We start from the raw sequence: 21,285 nt of genomic DNA on the forward strand, positions 1-21,285 counted from the left end.
CCAGGGCAAAGACCAATATGAGCCCCCCCCCCTTTCGCTAAAAGCAATAATAATGATAGGGGGAAAAAAAGAAGTCAACAGCGTCACATAATTACAGTAAATGTCAAAATATAAAATATTAATACCCAAACACTATTCATCAGCTTTTTGAAAAGCTTCTCATAGTTCCAAGTCGGCACATTCTGATATTTTAATAAGACTTTAGTCCAGGTGGAACTTACATAAATATAAATATATGCTTAAAATCTGTGAAATATCCTGTCTTCTGACACTATACAGACATGTTTTATGCAGTCTATTGCATCCCATTTAACAACACAATAATCCACCAATTCACTGTTTTATTTCAACTATGGATACATTGAGCATCACATACCCCGTTTTGGATTGTGGCTCTCGCAGTAGTATTTTTAAGACAATGTGACTCTTGGGTAGAATAAGGTAGACTAGCGGAGTACCGCTGGACTAGAACAAAGATGCAATCACAAAACCCACACATATTGCACATACCCATATTTCACAAGACTCTCACAGAAATAGTTAAAAGAAACATGCTGGCCATAAATAACAATGACAAAGAATAAAATACAGCAAGATAAGATAAGGTGGAAAATATAAAAAAGATAACACCATAACATTATTGCACAATCCGGCTACATCTTCATGAAACATTATTCAAAATCCTATTTGAGGTGGGCACGAACAAGTTTTTAAAGCAGTTCAATTTGGGGACTCTGTATCACCTACCAGACGGTAGGAGTTCATACCCAGGGTAAAGGATGTAAGAAGGATCAAATAAAGCTCGCTGCGCTTGCCTGAGAACAGACTGTTCATACATGGACTGCAGGGAAGAGTTTTCAGTCCGCCCTACAACCTTCATGGCGGTTTGCACCAGACGGGCAACTTTAGCTTTTAACTGGAAAGAGAGATTACCGTACCAGGCTGGCATCCCATACAGACTAATGCTCTCTAAAACAGCCTGATAAAACAAAAACATGATTTTCTGATCAACACCAAACACCCTGAGGCGGCGTAAACAAGAACACAAATTAGTAACATGTATTTCCCAGCTTAACTGGTTATCTAAGTAAATGCCTAGATACCTGTAAGAGCTGACCTGGTTGATTTTTTTCATCATGGATTAGCAGTGGAGTATGATCACCAACTGAACGAGGGTCGAGCACCATCTCCTCGGTTTTCTCTACATTTATGGTGAAATGGTAAACATCACACCAGCGGACAAAAGACTGCACTTCATTAAAGTACAGTGAGGGATCTGAGTCTGTAAAGGTGGCTGAGGATGGCAGTATCATCAGAGAGCTTAAAAATATGGTTTCCATGGAAGCTGCTGGTGCAATCATTGGTATAAAGGGTAAAAAGGACAGGTGAACTAACACAGCCCTGAGGTATACCTGTGCTGATGGTTTTTGAGTCAGAGATGGTATTATTTACTCGGACATTTTGGATTCTTTTAGTTAAAACATAATAAAATCACTCAATGATAAAAGGGTTTACTGACAGTTTAATTAGTTTTTGGATCAAGTAAATGAGGCTGTAGTGTGTTGAAAGCAGAACTAAAATCAATAAATTAAAGACGTGCATAGGCATTTGGGTCTTCTAGGTGTTTTAGTGAAAGGTGGGTGATGCCGTTAATGGTGTCTGTACCCCGCCCTCGCCTGTAAGCAAACTGCAGAGGATCTAGGTCAGAGCTTATCTCTGATTTTTAAAATGGACACAATATATTTTTCAAAGCATTTCGTTACTACAGAAGTTAAAGCCACTGGTCTAAAATCATTGTTAACAGATGGGCAGGGTTTCTTTGGGACAGGAACGGTAGCATTGCGTCCTTTTTGCTAGAACTGGACCACATCTCTGTATGAAATAAAGCATTAAAATAACCCCAAAAGCTTTTCATGTTGGGAAAGATGTTTTCACTCTTCTGCTGACCTGCTTCAGCATGAGTATGTGACAGGAAAGGGTTACGTGTTGTGTCAGTGCTTGTATCCAATGCCTGCTAGAGGAGCGATTAGCTCAGAATTAGCCACAGCTGCACTTTTGTCAAAACTGGACATTTCTTTTTAAAAACAAGCAAAGAAAGCAACACTGAAAGCTTTCCATAACAGAAAGTGATGTCGCTCTTCTGCTGACCTGCTTTAGCATGAGTATGTAATAGGTAAGGGGGGAAAGCGTTAGTTGCTGTGTGACTGCTTGTATACAAGACCTGCTAGTGGAGCGATTAGCTCAAATTAGACAAAGCGGCACTTTGGTTAGAAATGGCCAGCATTTCTTTATTAACGCAAGCGCAGAGAGCTACACTGAAAACAACGTAAAATTATGTTGTCGCTCTTTGGCCGACCTCCTTTGGCATGAGTATGTAATAGTTAAGGGGGAAAGGGTTAGTTGATGTGATTGTTTAAAAGACCTGCTAGTGGAGTGAGTAGCGGGGACTTAGCAGTTTGTTTTTATCGAAACAAGCACAGAGAGTGACACTGAAAGCTTTCTATGACAGAAAAAATGTTCTCGCTCCACTCCCGGTGTGTTTCAGTACGGGTTTCCTATCATTACAGTCGGCTTGTCCAGTATATCCAGGGCTTGCTGCGGTGCTAGCCTTTAGCTTGAACGTTGCTGTAGGAACACCAGTTTACTCGGAACTGGACCAGATTTCTTGTTAAAACCAGAGCAGAGAGCCACTCCGAAAGTGCCGCAGTGACGTGTCCCCTCCCAGCACAGAAGAGTACAGAATAAAGGGAGGATTTTTTCTCCTCACCATTCAGCCAACAACATCAGCGCTGTGGTTCACTCGATGTTTCTGTGTGGGGGCATGTGTTACTGTGTAGCCAATCAGATAAAAGACAAGCAGGCGGGGGAGGGGGGATGAGGTTGCTCAAGGCTCTGTGTACCTTTCAGTCCCCACACAGATAGAGAGGGGAAAATGGAGCTATATCAATTCAAGTCACCAGTAACAATAAATTCCATATAAATAAGGACGTTACCAGGTTGTGTGTCAAGGTCTTCCAAACATGTGAAGGTTCTCTTCAGGTACTCCGGCCTCCTCCTGAAAGGCTCATTAGGTTAATTAGTGGCTCTAGATTGGTTGTAGGTGTGAGTGTGAGCATGTCTAGTTGTCTGTCTCTGTATATCAGTTCTGCAATTGACTGGTGACCCCCAAGCTGTGTAGATAATGGATGAATGGAATACTTTATTGATCTCAAGAGGAAAAATCCTGGCTTAAGAATTCAGATTCATGTTTATTTTTTTATTATACTTGGTAAATTAGTTCAAATGAAATGTAAGTACTACTTTTACACGTTTTCAGTAAATCACAACAATACCATGATCATATTGATAACTGATATTTTAAGTCACTGCACTCATGATTTGAAAACTATTGTCCTGAGTGAAGACTCACTTTAATACTTTTCTTTCTTTCTTTTTTTAATATTCTCAGTAGTACTGCCACCTAACTCTAATTAGGGCAGCTCCCTACCTTTGATAATGACAGGCTTTGACCATCTCCATCATCAGTCCCACCAAGGCTCTTAAATCATGAAATCTTTTGCTTCTGTCTCACCCAGTCCAAGTAGAAAGCCATTATGTGATCGCCTCGATTTACCTATATAACCATGACTATGTTCCAATGAAGCTTTAAGAAATTTCCTTTGATTTCCACTGTGTGAATCCTCTGATGCTTGTAGCTTAATGGCTGTAGACTGGGGCTACCTTCTGTACGTTCTATCATCAAGAGGGAGAAGACTTCCAACATTTCAAAGCTGCTCAAGCCTTCAGAGAGTGCCTGTTTGATATCCAGAAGATTAATTTTTAGAGCAGTATCCCCTTAATCATCTGCCCTAATATAAACTACCTTTCCTGTCTTTGTTTTTGAACATTGGCATTAGTGAGCCCTACCTGTCTTATCCTTCAAGCCTTGTAATATCTGTCAAACTTATCCCTTTTGCTGTACAATCTTGAACCCAGACACATTTAGCCGTAGATTGATTCCTGAAGGATGGAAACATTGCTACATGAGGTTGGCGTTCAAGGCTGCTATCTGTGTAAATAAGAGGGTTTACCTGACAATATAGTTTACACCTGATCCCCTGCGTTCTTCTTTTGATCCATCCATAGCTCTCTGTCCTCCCTCAGGTGATCAGCCTGCTGGCCAAATGCTATCTCTCATCCATTCTCTTCACATCGTGCCCATCTGCTATTGCTTTTAAGGCTCACTGAGCATAATGGAGGGTGACATTAAAATACACCCTATCCATTCTGTCCCTTCACTTTTAAGTACTTCTATGTGGATTGTGTCATGAATATACGCCACTGTGGATTTAAGATTCATTGTATGGCTGAATTTTTAGCCTTTGATTTTCATGGGCTTAATTTACATGCCAGCTCATCAAATATTCAATAATTATGTGATGCAGATGAAGTATGCACATGACATACTGATTATTTCATCTGATTTTGTGCATATGAAGCAGAAAAATATGCAGGGCAGAGGGTTTTCGAACATGTTATTGATTAGCAATTTCACCACTTACATTTTTTAATCAAGCTCTGACATCCTGATGGAGTTAGTCTCCAAACCGAACATGAAATGCTTCTTTGATTCCTTTGTCTTTAACAAATGTTCTCCAGGCTGCAAATAAAAATACTATTCTCAGTGCTCTGTGTATTGAGGCAAAATGTTGAAGTTAAAAAAACTGCAAAGCATTTGTATTGTAATATTACATGAAGTGTATAATGTCTTCATTTCTCTAGGGAGGTTTTATTCATGCTCTTACAAAAGACCCTCCTTTTTATATTTGCACTTAGCTTTACAGATGGGAAAAGCACTTAGCGATAAGGTCTCACTCATGTTATTTGTTAGTAATCATTGTGATACTAATTGAATAATCCCACATGATTATCTGCCACCAAAGCTCAATACTTTGTTTAATTGTTTGGTTTAAAATACCTCAATGAGTTTTCTCTCAACTGCTTTACTTTGGAAGCCATCAGCTAACGATCAATGTAATTGCTATGCTGTGCTGATTTTTGAGACTATTTGCATACTGAAATGACTAGATTTCCCTCAGGTATGATTAGTTAGTAAGCTGTCAGCAAAGTGCTGCCACACAAGTATTAGTCCAACCCAGGTACTGAAGCTTGAAGCGTGAGCCTCTCCCTCTTGATCTTTGTTTACAAACTGGAACTGGTGTCTTTTGACTGTGAAGAGACACCATGGCCACATGGTTGGGTCTGAAATTGTATTACTCCTTTTGAAAGCTGCTGGGAACTGAAATTAAAAAGTGATATTACAATCTGATATGTCATGTCAGCTACAAAGAGAGAATCTTGTTCAGAAATAGCTTAATTTGGTAGCTTAGACCAGTGGTTCCCAACCTTTCTTCCTTGGAGCCAATATTAAGCTCATATTTTGATTGGCGGATGGTCATGGACTTCTGAGTTACAATATTACCACAATGACTCAAATACAACTCATATCTGTTAGGTTCACTTGATAGATTTGTCTATAGGGCTTTATATGGATGCAAAAATCCAATGCATTTTCTCCATAGTGGAATTGATTATTAGCCTCATTATAGGAAGTATCCAAGTTAAACTTATGGAGAGCTACCTGGGAGTGAAACAATAGTATATGCTCCTACAGAAGACAAAGTTTGCAATATATCAACCTCTTAAAAGAAAAATATAGGTCAATCACAAAATAAGCCAGAAATACTACAATACTCCCAATCCTTCAGTGACATGCCTCTGATTGGTGGGGACTCCAGTTACCATGGAAATGTACAGAGCGTGCAAATGAAGGCTGTGGACAGTTAATGTTGACATACATCCTGCTGCAGTATGAAGTGATAAATGGCAACATTACAATTTTAAATATAATCATTACGATAAAGGTAAGTGTAGAAAAATATTAATCATGTGATTTGAAGGCTTGAAAAGCTATCCTTAACAAACAACAAAATGAATCAGTCTGGATTGTGGGATTCATTGTTCCTTCTTCCTTGTTAAGATACACTGTCTTGTACCTGTTTCTTTCTGTTTCCAAACATCTTTTTGTGCCAAATCAGATGTTTTACAGTCATGAGTACTCAGGTGCCTAGCTAGCTTTGTTCATGCATTAAAAGCATTGCAACAAGGATTTTATGAAATCCCAAAGGGGGCTCTGAATGGTGACTGAATAACTCCATTGAATTTCCATATTTGTGTATTCCACAAGCAGAAAAAGAACTGTTTGATCAGGATTCTAATACAAATTTAGCTTGACATTTTTGTATTTTATTATTCCCTGATGATTGTGCTTTATTGTCATAGTTTCTTTTTTGCTTTAACCACTGTTTTATATTGTGTTTGGTCTGTGTAAGTTGAGCATAAATTGGACTTACAAATTGACATTGTCCTCCTTGAAGATGGGGTGAAGGAACTCAGGGTCCATCAGTCAAGTGTAAGTTAATGTGAATGTGGGAGAGGAGAAAACATATTATGCCATGAAATTTCTTGATCATTTACTGTTTCCCTGCCTCTAAATGTGTGACATAACTAAAATAAATCTTCATAATTGCAATCAATGTGACTTGAAAAATCCCAAGCTGGCTCATTATTAAGAAATATCTCTATCAATCAATACTGCACTGTCTTAAAGCAGATGGAAGTGTGATCCCTAAGGATACAGAACCAGCTAAATCAATAAATCATGTAGAAAACACAACACATGTAACCCAGACTGATACCCCTTGATATTTTATAAGGTCTTAATGGTGTAAAGATGAGTGTGGTATTTATAAATGAACATCTTTGCTCCATTACAAACTAAAGCAGGATTACCTGGCTAGTACAAAAAGACAACAAAGAAAATCCACATGTGAGCATCAAGCTTAACTACACTCCAGTAACATCAATTTCCTGCCTTTTTGTGTGCTGCATCTACTGCATTTACTGGTAAACAGCCAGTGAGGTATCTTGTCCTTGTCCCTGTAGTAGCAGCTATGGGAGTGCTTGTGTAATGAGAGCTGAATCGGATGACAGTAGTGTTCACCTCACATCGGCTGAGCCGTCCTGCTAGAACTCATTGCTGACATCTGAAATGTAGCTGCTGCACAAAACATGTCTCACAGTGGTACACAACATGTCTGTTTCAGCCCAGTGTCTCCAGAAAACATGTCCATACTGGATCCCTCAAGAGTTACATACAATCCTAACATAAAGAATCGGTACAGAGAGAATTTTCTCAAGGAAATAGGTGTGTGCTGGTTGAGATTGTGGCAGCAGTGTCATTTCCAGCCAGTTAATGGTAACAAGTATCATTTTTTTTAGTTTATTTTGAGAGGGCTTTTTGCCTTTATTTTGACAGGAGAGCTAAAGAGAGACAGGAAATATTGAAACTGAGAGTGGGGAAAAAAAATTACCGTACAGCGCCAGGGTCGGGTTTCAAACCTGTAAGCATGGTTCAGGCACAGTAGTCTCTGCAAATGGGCAAATGGGCAACTGGGCAAAACCAGCACCCGCCTAGCTGTTTTTCCCCATGGTTTTGACCTTTATTTTGCTAGAACAGCTGTAGAGAGGCAGGAAATATGGGGAGAGAGATTGGGGTAAGACATGAACCAGACCAGGACTCGCAGAGACCGGTAATAAATCCCACAACCAGCACAGCTGAGGACTGTAGCCTCTGTATATGTGCTAAACCAGCACCCAGCAAGCTGTTTTTAAGTACCACCTGAGCTTTATTCAGAGCTGTTCACCAGCTTGATTTCCATGTTGAGGTAGTATGACTAAAAGTAAAATTATCTTGAGGTGTTGATTAGTTATAACACACTGATTTGAAGTGGTTTCAGTTTGTAAGTTGAGTAAATATATAGTAATACATGCATCTAAGCTGTGTACAGGAGTGTAAATGATAAAAACCTCAGCAAACGTGCGCATGCTTTAAATGTCATTGAAACTTTTAAACATTTGTATATTCAGGGTTAATTATAAATTTGCCATAAATCGATAATTAACGGTTATAAAAGATGAGAGAAACTCTGAAACTTTAAATCAGTTCACTGAGGCAGTGAGAAACAGAGGCAGAAGGATAAAAGTCTGTAACTGATCTTAGGAGTCTGAGAGAATTTAACTAAATGGTGATTTTTTTTCTTCTTATATTATACATCCGTTGTTTAATGTTCTCCAAATGTGAGCTTCACCACCAAATGTAAGTCATCTATAATTTAAAGAGATATTTTCATTAGTATTAGACACACGTATGAAAACATTTCCTCCATACAGTATAGAGCAGAGGACAGGAGAAGTTGGACACTTCATATTCTCTGGTGAAGATTTGTCAGAGTGAAAATTAGAGATGTTGTAATCTGCTGTAGTTTTTTCTAATAAACAGGTTAACAGTATTTTAATTTTAGCATAAACTTGTTACCCATTAAGAAAATAAAAATCTAAGAGTTTTGACTCTTAGATGACTGTCTCTAACAGTCTGACCCATAGCTCAGTAGTGTGCTGTTTCATATGTAGAGGGAGAAGTGCTTTATTAAGAGGAGAGCTGATATTGATCATATTGGTGAGGGAAAGTAGAGCACATGTGTCATATCATACCCTTTGTACCAAATTTGGCATATAGCTCAGAGTTACCAAACACCAAAGTTGTGGCTAGTGGAAATACTGAGTGGCTAGTAAGTTTGCAGAACCACTAGCCACCGTGGCTGGTGAGCACAAAAGTTAATGTCCAGCCCTTGGTACATTTGATTAAGCTACGCTTGCTGAAGCTTACGTTGCTTAAGCTAATGTAGCTACATTGGTGTTATGTCAACTACATAGCTAGCATAGATGTATTAGCTTTAGCTGAAGCTAACAAAGCTAAAGTGAGCCACTGTTCATGTATCTATAAACAGGTACCTATAAACAGGTCTAAACAACTTCCAGAGTTTGTTTATGAATAAAGATGAATTTAAAAATTTAAATTGGAAGTAAGTTTTACCGGCAAATTATGGCACCTTCGTTTCGGCAGGGACTACAACGGTCTGCATCTGAGATCTTCGGTCTCCAGCCAGACTATTTTGTCCTTTTGCTAAACCCATCTGCATTTTTTTGGAGCCTAAACACATCCTGACGGTAACTGGCATCAAATGGCACATTGTTAACAATGTGGGACACCAGACACCTGAGCGTTAATGTTGTTCATCCCATGTACCAGGTTTATATCCCTGTTTGACAATAATACTTCTTCTTACTTCATGCAGGTTACTATTCTGACTTGCCAGATGGAGAATGTTTTCAAAATTCATAAGCTAACAACAAACAATTTAAAACAAGATTGTTTTGAGCCAATACCTGGCTTACATTACACTCGTCTCAAAATGAATCTTGTCAACTGAATTAAAATTCTCACCCTGATTAATCTCAGAATTTCTGTAGTTGATAATAATTGCTTTCCTTTTATTGTTACACTTTCATGGATTGTAAATTCCATAATTTTACATTTAAAACAGCATTTATTTCATTTGGGACTTTTGACACACAACTGCTTTTATTTTGAAAAAAAAAAAAAAAGGGAACTTCAGATAGATCAAAGATTATGACTCTTACTGAGATCTGGTTAAGCAGACCACACGATACATGATAACCAGGCCGATTGTCAGGCTGAATCCCCTCCTTCCAACCAAAGTCAGCAAAGGGCCAATCCTCACAATAATCAGATTATCCTTAAAAACAACAAAATAAAGAAGCACTTATGAAGCTTAATAAACAAGTAATCAACTGTTGAGTGACTGTCTTACTCCCAATAACATCCTCAAACTCTTGGCTAATACTTTTAAATGAATATAGATATCTTTTTTGTACTTTATCCAATAGCTACAAATAAGCCTTTTAATGTTTAAAGAGGCCTGAAACCTATAATTATCTTGGAAATATTAGATGACATTGTTATATTCTAGTGAAGCATGAAAGGGTAAGGGCATATGCAGCTGCAAATGAGATTTCAGTCCTGCCTGAACATCTAAGCAGGCTGTGGAGGCTGTTTTCTATGAAAGATGCTAAGCCTGAATTGTGATGAAGGAAAGTTAAAAAAAAAAAAAAAAACAGGAAGGGACAAACTGAAAATACATAGACATGGCCAAGTAGCTTGATGGGATGTGTTTAAATGAGGCTGGTTAATTTATTAAATTGTAATGCGCATTCTCGTCCGTCTTTGGTGATATTTTGGTCCTGCCATTCATTTCCTCCTTTGAGTGTAGACACAAAGGCTCAGTTAACAAATTGTGTAATACACACTTTCGAAATAAACTGCTGCTTGTAAACAAAGCTGGGATTTGGAGAATATTCCACATTGGTATGGTATCATACACAAAGCCTTTTACATAACCCATAATTTGATCAAAGTAGCTGCATAATCAAGCTAATATGCATGAATTTATAAATGCTAACAGAATTTGTGCCTCTTCATCTCTTTGTATTTTGAGCACAGATTGTCAACACAGCTGTATGGAGCTGTGAGCAATGGAGCATTTCTCTTGTTGCTGCAATGCTTTTCTGTGTTCTACCAGTCTAACATAAATGTTTCAGTCTCTTAAACATGGAAAATAACTATGTGTCAAGGCACTTACACAGCTGCAGGTGATTTCTATGCTGCATATCAGTTCCAAAAACACTCTGATTTCTATGCTAATGAGGCATGGTACATGCAGCTCTAAATGATGTATGTGTATGTTTAAGTGCCTTTGTCTGCCTGCAGCTTATTAAGCTCTATGTGTCCATTGATTACGGTCATGTAGTGAAATGGCCCCTCTTTTTTTCCTCTTTGATTAAAGACACTACATAGAGAAAGTCAGGCTTCATCGTTATATTGATGCTCGTCTGGGCATGTTGAAAATGGGCAAGAAAAAAATGGGTTTCTCAATGGGGAACCTCCTCTATTTACTCCAGAGCTCCCACTCTCACAACCCCTGCCCCGCACAAACACACATGCTTGCAGCAGCTACATTATCGCTGACCTTCCTCACGGCTCTCAACGTGTCAGCTGGGATGTTCGATGGAAAGTCAGTGACAATGCATCTCTACAGCCAGCCTGACTAGGAGATAATCAAATTCAATAATAGCCTTGAGTCTGCACTCTTTGGTGCATGCTTTTAGTCTATTTCTATAATGTCTTCGAATGATGCCTTGCTTTAACACACTGTCTCTCTTGATTCCTCTTGCTGTTGCCAACTTGGCCACGACTCAGCCCACTGATGCATCCTGTACAGTTTGTTTCAAAGTCTATGATGAATAATTCAAAAGGTTTATGTGGCTCATGAGGTCCGCCTGACAAACACACTTAAGATAGTCTAACACCACCACTTCACAAGCAAGCTTCTTTCACATTTTCCAGTGGCAGAGTTATACAGTAAGAGCTTTGCTGGAGTATTGGTAGCTCCTGTCATCTCTCTTGTTAGGTGGCATCAGTCTTTCATCATATTTTTTTTAATACTATCTTAAGTTTAAAACCTAGCAACAATCAGTAAGAAAATGTCAATGTAGGTAGTTCATGTAGGTCAGGGGTATCCAAATGTTTTTTCCATTGGGGGCAACATACAGAAATACTGTCCATAAGGAAGGTGAGGCCACTTTTGTATATCTCACCTGTGATATTAAAGTGATTAGTGATTGGGTATGCTTAAATGTCTAGCAGATGGTCAATCATTTTGAGGTTTTTGGCGAGGCCAATCAGATTTCAGGGGGCTCTATTTAGCTCTGGCTACCACTTGCCCCACCCTGGAACAGCATTGGTGCTGCTGTTTGCTGCTGTAATCCATTAGGGCATTATAAACCAAGATATCTTTATTATTTTGGTTGCCAGTATTTTTACCATATATAGTGTCATCTCAATTCAGTCTTAAAAACAGCTATAAATCCTTGTCAAAATGTTTGTTTACAGTGCATGGTAGCACTGCCTTGTGCTGAAACTAAGAATAATAATACAGTGTAGCACAAGCTTCATGCTATATTGAGGGCCATATTTAATGCAATTTAAAGAATTTTTCAATCAAAAATGGGCTACATGCCACATTTGGCCCCAGGCTATAGTTTGGACACCCCTGATGTAGGTACTTAGGACAAATTATGCTGCCCCTGTCCCGTTGTGTGTGAAAATATTACATCAAAATCAGTGGTGGTAAATGGAAAAGATTGTGTCTTTAAGCAAATTAAAAACCTATTATACAAAACTCTACAGTTTAATGGTTGTTGAGCCCAAATACAATCACCAGTGAGTTATGTATAAATATTATATCTTTGTAGGTGTATTATAGGGTAAGGTGTAAGTATAGGTGTATATGAGTGTCTGTTTAGACTCCTGGCCAAACTACTTCATCTTGTGACCATCAAACTGGCGTAACATATCTTTTGTGTGCATTTCAGCTATGTCAAATGAGTCAGATCTAAACTTTTAAGTTATCATTAACGTTTTAGTGAATGTTTGAAGTTTCTGTTAACAGGTCGACAACAAGTCCTGCTGTTACAGAGCGATCACTACCTTAAATTCAGTAGGAACACAACATCAGACCCACATTTGCCCACCTACGCCACTCTACTTTCAGCCCAAAGCGCAGAGCTCTTTCTTTACACTCTTTTTTTCCATTCAATTTGGAATTCAAACACAATGCTTGATCACTGATTAAGAGTGTGTTGAAGGACCTTCAATGTCAGGGTAAATGTACAATTGCAATCTAAATGATTCAACCCCCATTGCAAATCAGGTGCATAATGAAAAATCACAGACTTTCTGCTTTTTGCAATGAACAAATCAAACAAACGCTAGTGAAATTGCTCAACACAACCAATGCTTCAAGTGGTTTCCCCAAATCCAACTGAAAATGCAACTTAAATGACCTCTCCAGCCTCAAAATTATTATAAACCTGAACAGAATACCTCAATTCTGTTCCTCAAACAGCTCAAATATGCAAAACCAGTTTTGTTTCAAGCACACCTGATGCAACTAATCAAGGGCTTCATTAGTTGCACCAGGTTTGCTTGAGCTGGAACACATGAAATACCTGAACTGTAAGGGGTTTGTTGAGTGTCAAGTTTGACTGCATGTTAGAAATATGGCAAAGTCAAAAGAATGGTCCAAATAGCTGGACTGTTCCTTCACACAGTTTTTGCTCTGGGGCTGGTTTGCATCCTCTGGCACTGGTAACCTGCATGGAGGACAAGATGGATTCATTGACATATCAAGAAATCCTAGGAGGGAACGTCATGCTGTCTGTGAAGAAACTGAAGCTTGGTTGTCATTGGACCTTCCAACAGGGTAGTGATTCCAAATTCCACCAAAGCTTGGTAGCAGAAAAAGTCCTGGAAAATTATACAATGGCCATCACAGTTGCCTGACTTGAACCCCATAGAAAATCTCTGTTGGTATTGGAAGAAGGTGGTTGCAGCATGTGCATGATATTACTGAAACAGAGGCTATTTGACGTGAGGAATGGGCTACGATTCCTCAGGAATGCTGCCAGAAGCTAACCTGGCATGCCAGATGAATGTGTTTCACACATCCATCTGGAAAACCTCTCACACACAGTGTTTGGGAAAAAAGCAGAGGCTTTGAAAAAAAACTTGGAGGGTGATTGGATGAACGTTCTGTCTGTCACATCTTTACAGGCCAGTCAGAGCTACAATACACGTGATGTAGCCGCTACCGAGGAGTAAACTCCATATAGAACTGCATAACGTGAACCATGGCAACAGTAGACATGTCAGTACACGACTTTTGTCATTTTTGACTGGCCTCTTGTCACTGCTTGCTGATGTCATGGCTCTGCTGCGCCCGAAAGTACTGCCCCTCAACGCTGAACTGTTTGGTCCTGTCACTTTCTAACCAGACCCAAACAGTTCAGATGGGAGCTTTGCAAGATGGATTTGCCAGTGAGAAACACCACCCAAATGATACTCTATGCAGTGGAATAGTGGGACAGTGATGTTGGATGAGTACAGTCAAGACAAACTAAAATTCTGAACAAACCAGAACAAAATATGGTCTAAAATACTCAAAGAAATATAATCAAGTTTGGGTTACATATTTGAATGGAGATCTGCCCTGCACCTGGTTTAGACCCCAAGGGAGGACTGAGAGAAGGGGAAGCAATGTACTAAAGTGTTTGTTTTTATCATTTGGTGGCATCTTCCCCTGAAAGTCACATTTTCTACCTCTAAAAACAAATAGAAGGAGTGTTTTTTTTCTATTTTGGTTCATCTGAACAAAGATGATCTGATATGCCGTTAAAGCTGTAACAGCTTATCGTGTGTTTGTTTAATGAGGGAAAACTGTAAATATCTGTCAGTTTAACCCTTTATGCACACAACTCAAAAAACCATTAACCCTTAATGGTTCATATCACTCAATGTAAGTCAGCCAGTTTTAAAACAATTAACCACCTGAATGAGGCTTGCTTGCTTTTATTCTCGTTATCCATATTATCACCAAGCTCTTAAGCAATGCATCATGTTGACAGATGTTCTCTCATAAAAATTCATTACCACAGTAGATGAGAAGGGCCTCCTTAAAAAATGGCCTCAGGCTTCATATATACAGGTGTGGGTGCTGCTTGAGTCTTATTCTACGTGCTTCTACTCCCCATGGCACACTGGAGCTGAAATGATGTGTTGAGCATTTGTGTGGCTTCCCATCAGCCAGACAGTGCCAGGCTCACACCGCTCCCCTGCCAGCATCCACGATCATCCTGTTGAATAATGCAGGGCTGAGTCTGTTCCTTCCGTCTCACTCTGTCATTCCGTCTGTGCACGCACAGCAGCAACAGCATCAAGAGCGCTGCGATGCCATCAACATGCTAATTGCATGCAGATAGGTCTTCCTCGTGGCAAACGGTGCAAGCGCAGGCCATCCAGCAGCCACTGAGTCATTCATCATAAGCGGGTTACAGAGCTTAAGGGATCAATATTAGTGCCATGTGAGCATTCCATCAATGTCGCCGTTAGCACCTTTAGTGGCACTGAACATTTGCACAGGTCCCATGACACACAAGCACACACATGCCCTTTTCTTCCATAAACTGGGTTTTGTCTCATAATGTCATAAACATGGTTAAACGATTCTCCCCTGATAAATAACCAGCCCAATGAAAAAACATACATGCATTGATTACTGATAATAAAGATCTGACATGTAGATTGAGTGGGGGAGAGGAGAAAATAATCCATTGAGGTCTACAGCTTTATGACTGTGTCTTCAAGGAATGCAGCAAGAAAAAATAGCTGGTTGACCATGTAAAGATGAAAAATAGTCACTGAACTGCCTTTTTGAAAATACATGCAAAGTCCAAATTTTAAATTAATATGCAAATAAATTCATCTAATTTAAATAGGTAGACTGTGGATAGCATTATTCTAAAGTGTTGCAGTGTATAATACATTGCATAATAACTGCAAAAGCTGTTGAACAACAGGAAAATATCACTTGCTGCAGCTGCATCTGCATCTTCCAAACTCACAAAGTTACGTCAACCAATCAGAGGACACATGCAGTGTTTTAACAAAGAAGTAGCTGACAGACTGCTGCTTCCCAAAGCCAAGAAAGGATTCTGGACCGACAGTTTTTGAAGGACACAATGTCATCAACTGCCGTTGGAGGACTGTTGCAATGTAAGCACACTAGAATTAGACAGCTGGTCATGCCAACAATAACAAAAAATGCGCAGAAGAGAGGTTGTCATAAAGAAGTCCAGTCAGCGTCTATGGTCATCAGTCATTGTCCAGGCCTCACAAGAGTATAGTAAGACCAGAAGGGCCAAGGACTCTCATCATTACTCATTGCTCTCATCTGCATGCTCAAACATTAGGAATGCCACACTGTCTTGCTGTGAACCCATTGCCCCAAATGTGAGTCCAAGTCTGTGGTTGATCCAATCCTCACAGTCAGAGGCAAACTCCTCTGCAACTCCCAAGCTCTCACCATTCACAGACAAGGATCAGCAGCATCCAAGGCATCCTCAGATTTCTGGATCTTAGTTTTGGTCAGGGAGACATGCATTTCTAATGCGTCAGCCTCCTCATTATGCAAGTTAAGAGCCCCCCGCCCCCCTCTACAGTCCCCATAATTATTACAGCATCATCACCGTATTAGTGCAGCAGGAGGTACAGAGTCAAACAACCAGGCACTCTCACACCTACAGGCAATTTAGTGTCACCAGTAAACCAAACAAACGTGTTTTTGTCTGTAGGAGGAAGTCACCCAGAGAGAACTCACAGTAAGAACATATAAGAACTCCAGACAGAAAGGCCTATTTGACAGTGGATTTGAAACAGGAATCTTCTTGATGTGAGTCAACAGCACTTAGTACTGCACAGTTATGTAGCCCTACATTTCTCATATTTACACCTAATTTATCCTTGAAGGCAGCAATGGAGAATTTTTTTTTTCAATAATGAGATATAGTAATTGTAAAACATATAGTACATGATTCAAATGATTGTTCATCATTAAGGCTGTGGTCCTTTATGTATTTATTGTGGTTAATGACATCCTAAACTCTATTTCTCCTCTAAAAAGAAATGAATTTCAACAGCTGTTGACAAGATAGAAAGGAAACAAAACATTTGCATGTTTTAATATCTAACTGCTTCATACTTTTATACTTTACACCTGACCATAAAAATCAATACTTGATACTGGAAACATGTTAAAACACACTTTTGTTACCTTTCAACTTGAACTGAAGCAAACTAATATTTTTAAATAAATTAGAAGTTATGATACCTCAAAGAAAAAAATCATTGCGTCATAATCAGTATATACTATGTCATGCATGACAGACATTGCAAGATGAATGATAAGATAAAACCAGACACAAAAGGCTGTTCAAGACAAAACAGACACAAGAAAGGGACTCTTGACTGCAGATAAGATAGTCTATTGAATGTGATGTCAATGAGTGACAGTGAGAAATTGTCATGACATGAATGAAAGTGAATCTGTCAACACTGTTGATGAGGTCAGAGCTGCAAGACATTCTCTAAACTCCTTCAAAAAACACTGTTGCAAAACTAAAATAATAATAAAAAAAAAATCTCTATATCAAGATTGGTGGACTTTAACATCCAGAACATGTAAGACAGTCTGGCCGCAGGGTGTCCATTTCTGACAGCCATTTTAACAGAGTGTCGATCTGAGATGCTGTATATCTCAGAATGGAAATACACGCAAATACTTTCTAAATAAAATTGGATTAAACTTTTGTTTGGGGTTAAGGTAATGGTTATGTTCCAATATTGAAAAGTTAAAAACCTGACCTGAAAAACCTGATTACAAAATGTTTAATAAATCCATAAACAGTCTACTTACAGGAGAAAAAAGCTTGTCCTCCATGAAAACATTCCAAGACAGCCAACATAGCTAATGTAGTTATAGAAATAATAACAATAATAATAACAGTAATAACAATATTAATCCATTTATTTATAGGTGCCTTTCAAAGCACTGAAGGTCACCTTACAAGAAAAGGTTAAAACAAGAAAAATAAATTAGTCTACAAATATTTTTGAGTTACACAAGTTAGTAATAAGTTAAAACAGGGTGTGAAACAGTGTAGGTTAGCTGAAATTAATCAGTCAGACAGAATATGCCAGATTGAAAAGATGGGTTTTGAGACGGGATTTAAAAATGGAGAGAGAGTTTATATTACGGATGTCTGGAGGGAGGGAGTTCCTAAGTCTGGGAGCAGAGCGACTGAAGGCTGTGGAGCCCATAGTGGTCAAGTGGGTGGGAGAGGGGGAAGACCTGAGAGTGTGAGAGGGGGAGCTCATGTGAAGGAGGTCAGAAAGATACGGAGGGAATAGGTTATGGATGGCCTTGAAGGTAAGGAGCAGCTGACTGGGAGCCTGTGTAGCTGCTGAAGAACTGGGGTGATAACTAATGCAGCTAAAGCTCAGCTTTAGAAGCAGCTATGTAAACTATGGATCTGCATAATCTACGTAGGCAAGATAGCTTTTAGCTATGTTTAAGCTCATGTTGCTAAACCAAACTTAGCTATAGATACAAAAAACTACGTAGCAAATGTAGCTAATTAACTAGTGAAGCTATGTAGCTAAAACTAAGCTCACAAAGCACCTATGTAAGCTACTGAGCCCTGGTCTTTATGTGGCTACGTTAGCTTTAGCTACATTACTAAAACTAACTTTACTATTGACTTATACAGTAACATTAATTATGTAGCAAGCATAGCTATGTTAGATTTGGCTAAAGCTAATGAAGCGAAAGCGAGCCACCATTCGTCTTACTTCTTCTGAAAGAGATTTAATACATAATTCATTCCTGGATGTGACCTCTGAACTTTTCTTTTTCATTTACAAAGGGTTTCTTAGTCTTCAGTGTTTACAACGTGGTTGTTTCATGAAAATAACTGCCAGACTTTGTAAATGAATAAAGATGAATTAAAAAAAAAAAAAAAAAAAACATAAAAAAATGGAAATACCTTGTATCGGCCAATGACGGCTCTTCCCTTCTGAGATATAAAGTGTTTCAGATGAACGGTCTATGAGAGTGGGTGTCAGTGACATATGGTCTGCAGCCAGACCCCTCTCCCAATATGAGGTTTAGTTTGTGTTTCATAGAAACAGCTCTTAAATATCCTTCTGGGGGTCACTTTTTACTTTGACCCTGTGAATACATTTCTACCTTACTTCAGGAAAGACATTCTCTAACAGCTTCTAAATTTACTAGAATTTGTTTTTACAAACATCTGATGTTCCTTGGGTTTCAGTGGGCCGCACGTGTCTGTAAAACAGGCTGGGTGGATTTGACACCTTCCTAGAGCATCTCCCCTTTTTGAATTCTTTTTACAGGATGGAGATAAAATAATGTTTCTTTGGTATGTCCATGCAAAGCTGAGAGCCACTCACAATAAGCATGCGAGTCTCATCGTTCTTACTGGTTTTACTTGAGTAGATAATGTGTGTATTGTATCCCTGAGAACATGACATGCACTTTAACTAAAGTATACTGTTTACCTCTTCCCCTTTTTTGGTAGCAACTAAAAATTTGTACTGCTTTGAGATAGAGAAAGTTTTGTTTTAAGCAAAATGTAAACAGCCAAATGTGGTGCAAAAACAACTGTTAGGACATAGTTACACAGTTTTTGGAGACAATGTGACTGTGTGAAGATGGATAGGGAATAAAAGTTTGGATGGTGGTGTTGGCAGATGTTGATTCTTAGATTCAAATACAGCTTTTTTTTTAGTTAGCAGCATTCCTTTGATTGTTCTTCCTCGTTAGAAATTGATTTAAACTAAAAGTCACGAGGCAACAGGTGTGCTTAATGTTTGCTTCAAAACCTCCATCTGGGAATAAAAACAAATCATGAATATGTATCATTCATCGTTTCCAGTCTTTTTTGCAGAATACAGATGCCGTTATCGAAATAAATCATTACTGTTCCTGAAAGTGCACTGCACAAACTACCACAGAGGCTGCCATTTATTTGTCATTTTTATGATGCTGGATGACTCATAATTGAGATGGCTACATTTCCACATTAAAGTCTTTCATTTTCTTGTTTCTACAACAAAGATAAAACATTCAGACTTCAGTGGCATTTCATCAGTACATTGACCAGTGGGATGATGATCGGTGCCAGAATAGCAGGTCATTAACCATTTCATGCTGTGCAAACATCAATGAGAAGATGCCTGCAAGGGGGGGGGGGCTTCTCACCAGGATTCTGATTTTCTGTCATGCCCGGTCCATTCTGGAGTAAACCAGCTTTGATCTTGGTGCATAATCTGCGTGTGAACAAGCTTAAACTGTACAATATCAAAGATGGAATTCTTTTTAAATGAAACGGATTCTGATTATGTCTAGACTTGAATACCAGTGATGCTCTGAACACAGCCACGGCTGAGTAAGGGGGAGTCAGCATGGCGATGAATCATCCATCCTTTTGTGCAGGCTTCTGAAATCTCCCCAATGCTTTCAATGTTCAGCATTCGCTGGTCATATTCCCAGAAAGTGAATAAATGATCTGAGTTGTAGCCATCATCCAGATTCTGACAGACATGTGCAAAAGTGTGGTACACAAACACACATTTGCAGAAAGTGTGCAGGTAGTCATGAGCCCAAGCTGTGTTTGTCGGCCAGAATTATCCCTGCAACTGTCATTTTTATAGTTTATGGCCGGCCTGCTCAGTGGGGAATCATTCAACCCCATACCTTTGCAGCTTTCTGTCTCGCTTTCAGGCCTGGGGTGGTGGGCAACGCTGCTGTGTCACCTGGCAGGCAGGGGGATGTTTGCTAAACCAAGCTTTTATGTAGCACTCCAGGGTCTGAGCTTGGAAAAATACACCTTTCCATAAAAGTGGAAATTTTACAGAGGAGATATCTGTAACAAGCAAGCAGGAAGCAAAAGATTTATTGGTTTAGTGCCTATAAAAAGCTTTCATTCTCTTGGATGTTTTAGCCTTTCATTGATTCTATGAATCAATCATGGTCAATTTGATTTATTTTTATTTTGCCACTTCTTTTTGCCACTTTTGGCCAATTTTTGCAACTTTAATCCTATTTTTGGCCCTTTTCTCTTTTCTTTTTTTCTCTTCTTGCTTTTGGCTATTTGCATGCCCATTTTAGTCACTTTTCACTCATTTTTGCCACGTTTATACTGCTTTTTGACCATTTTTGCTACCTGTAACTCATTTTTTTTTTTATCATATTCTGCCACTTTTCTCCACGTTTTTTTAACCCAGTTTTTGCAATTAATGCCTAGTTTGCCCCCTTTCACCCATTGTTTAGCCACTTCTTTGCTGCTTGTTGACCATTTTTGCCACTTTAACTTATTTATACTGACACTTTAACCCATTTTTGCCACTATTCACCACTTAGATTGCGGCTTTTGTAAAGGTATTTTTCAACAATTTGGCTCTTTGGTTGAGCAGGGTTGAGTAACACTGCTCTATTGGATTGAGATCTGGACTTACTCAGCCACTCCAGAACACTCACCTTGCTGTCTTTAAACCATTTCTGTGTAGCTTTTGCTGTAAGCATCAGGCGATTCTCTTACTGGAAGATAAATCTCCTCCCAAGCTGTAGTTATATTGAATCAGAGTGGTCTACCAAATTTCATGGTAATTTCTCATTTAGATTTTGATATAGAGAAGTCAAATTTAACCAACACTTAACCAATGATGCATGCTGATGTAAGTAATCATCGCAAAAAAATAAACAGGTGGAGACAGAAAACTGAAAAGTAATATCACATTTCAAAATGGCGTGCTGCTGGTCTTCATCCATCATTTTTTGTACAGCTACA

This window comes from Cheilinus undulatus, linkage group 6 (genome assembly GCF_018320785.1).
Source record: "Cheilinus undulatus linkage group 6, ASM1832078v1, whole genome shotgun sequence".
NCBI classification, from domain to species: domain Eukaryota; kingdom Metazoa; phylum Chordata; class Actinopteri; order Labriformes; family Labridae; genus Cheilinus; species Cheilinus undulatus.